Genomic DNA, 2,734 nt, shown 5'->3' on the forward strand with positions numbered 1-2,734 from the left:
CGACGGCGTCACTCTCGATCTTTCAACAAAGTACCGGATACGGTCATATGTCACTGAATCCAGGCTGTCCTTATTATTAATAATGGACTGGCCGGATTCGCATTCAGCGGACCATCTACGGTACGAACCCTCAGTGGCGGTTGGGATGAGTTCGCGGAAGACTCAGCGACCCTTGGAAGGTGGGCTCACCGTCTGGGACAGGGCGCGGACCGTTAAAGATACTCATGCGACGGTGCAGACGACGCTTGGCATGCAAGAAGATCCATAACGGATCATTGTTCACTTGATATTTGTATACTTGATTAATACTTCTTATTAGGAATGGACCCGAAAGGGTAAGCTTAAATACAGAACAGAATTTTCACTCAAGCACACAGAGCGACGTCCGGCTTCAAGGTAAGCGTCAGGTCAAGCTTGTTTGAGTGTGTTATGCCTGTCGGTGAACTCGAAGCTCTGTAGCGAGGGTTCATCCGGCAAGGCCAAGAGACTTTGTGTATTGGCCGATTATTATCGGGAGGTTTTACGTGACGGCTTATCGTTGCCTATTTGCACGACTGGGAGTGCTTGAATTGCCTCCCTTTTATTTCTTCCAGCCGAGTGTTGAACACTCGGTGATCTCGTAAAAGGCTTACCCGTGCCTGGTACCCTTCCGCTGTTGGGACCACGAGGATTCAAAACACCTGCTAGCCACGCTCGTGCTAGTAGCGTGTTCTTATTTTACTGGTTGGCCTATATAAGTAGTTTACAAGGTCCAGTTTGTCCCGGTGCAAGGGCAGAACTGGGGTCTTCAGGTCCGCCCGAACGATCGTTTACTATCCTAGTAGACGTATTGTTGTGGGAACATCCTAACTACATTTGTAGCTAGAGTTCACGTGGGATTTCCAACACCACACTACCTGTACGAGATGAAGTGAGCTCTTGCCGCCACAAACGCGCTCCTGGGGTGCTCGATCACAACCGCGACTTGCCGTGAATGGGGCTCCCACTTGTTAGTTCGTTGGCGCACCATGAACCACGCGCAGCTCAGCCGCACTGCTACTGGAGCCGACTCGCAGCTTGCATCGACCTTGGAGAACATGTTGGTCCAGCTAACGGTGATCAACGACCGTGCTGCCCGCGTTGAAGATGCCTTGGCTGCGTCACCCGAGCGTCCTGCCACCGTTGAAGGTGTTCTGCAGCCAACAGAGGTAGTTGCGTCTCCTGTACACTCTCTGTAGCACCTGCAACAGCATCGACACTGACGGCAACTTCCTAAACTGGTACACAAACCGTTCAGAGCCGCCCACTGCGTACCAGGCTTGGAAGCTCTCATTATGGGAATTGGCGATGTAAATGGATGCAGCCGTAAACGAGAGGCTCCATGCCTTCGATCACAAAAATCAACCCGCAAGGCATCGTCGCTGCGTAAGCATTGGAGGCAGCTGCGCGCGTCAGATCCCGAGGCGTACAGGACACTTGGCGCCCAAATCCTTGCGGAAAAATTAAGCAGCGCTGCTGTTGATACCTGTACTTCATCGTCACATTTGTGGGCAGCAGTAGACTTAGCATAATACACAGCAGCACGCATTCCTATACACAAATACACAGTACAGCACACGCATAGCACATTACATACAAGTTGCCACCGGCTGGGCTCGAACCAGCGGCCTGGAGCCATCGTCTCCCGCTCTACCGCTGAGTTACGGGGGCGTAAGGATGTGGGGGCTTGAAGGGTACTCACTGAAAAACGCAGAATGAAGGGAGGAGAAAGACTTTCGCAAAGTGAGCCAACAATTTGTTTTCAGCTCATTGATTTGCAATTTGAACCTATCCACTGTCGTCCGATATGCATAATATGGTCGGATTACATCCAGCATGACTCAGTCATTCCGTATGGCGACGTTACGGACGGTGTCCGGATCTGCCCATTACTGTATTTTCGGATATCAAGCCATTTTTACACGCCGTGCGTGAGCGTGGATAAGCACTGATAGCTACATGGTATGTTTTATTAATAGTGTGGTGTTTGGAAATGATCAGCTCAGCAAAAACTGAGCAAGAACGCAGCTGGTATTTGTTTCGTCGCATAGTCTCGTTGGGGTGATGTGTTGTTGCCTGTAGTCGGATTCAGTAATAGTAAGACGGTGCACACCAACGCAGCTCATTGTAAAGAGACTCCGCCCAGAAACTGAATGCACATACAGCTTATACCCTGCAAACGCGGTCATACTACATTCAGTCTTTTCAGCCAGAACATACGTGGTACTAATGATTTGCAAGAATCAATAGCCTATGCTTACTTGATATCCTTTGGGAACTCTTGGTTGTCATCGCTGCCTTCTTCGTCAAATGCTTCACCTGGGCCGACGACAGTGTCCCTATCAGCACGTACAGGACAATACAAGCTATCATCTGAAGAAGAGTACGCGTACCAGATGACAGTAAAGCACACGAGGAAATACCTGCTCTATCTAGCAACTTTTTTACTACGAGGCGGAAATTTGATGTGACGAAGTATCAAAAAGCCTGAATTTAGCGTCTTTGCGGAAGGTTGACACCATCAAAGCGATGAGAGAAGGACCCTGCTAGGGCAGGGTTTGTCGGTCTCTTCAAGCACATATATGCTCAAACAAGCTTATACAGGTTTGAACTCGCCGGTCTGTGTATGCTACATCTCCTTTACTTGATGTATGATTTTCAGTGCTCAAATAAATATCGCAAGTCGTCCTGGCACGAGTCGTTTTTTTTTTCGTGC

General features: G+C 49.3%; 1 pseudogene across 1 annotated transcript; it reads right to left on the minus strand.

The window, feature by feature from the left end:
• Positions 1-1,619: 1,619 nt before the first annotated feature.
• Positions 1,620-1,689, minus strand: PITG_27843 (annotated as a pseudogene). The gene has a single exon. The product of its transcript is annotated as a tRNA-OTHER (tRNA).
• Between the last annotated feature and the right edge of the window lie 1,045 nt (positions 1,690-2,734).

The sequence above is a fragment of the Phytophthora infestans genome, genomic scaffold (assembly GCF_000142945.1).
Source record: "Phytophthora infestans T30-4 supercont1.27 genomic scaffold, whole genome shotgun sequence".
Taxonomy (NCBI): domain Eukaryota; phylum Oomycota; class Peronosporomycetes; order Peronosporales; family Peronosporaceae; genus Phytophthora; species Phytophthora infestans.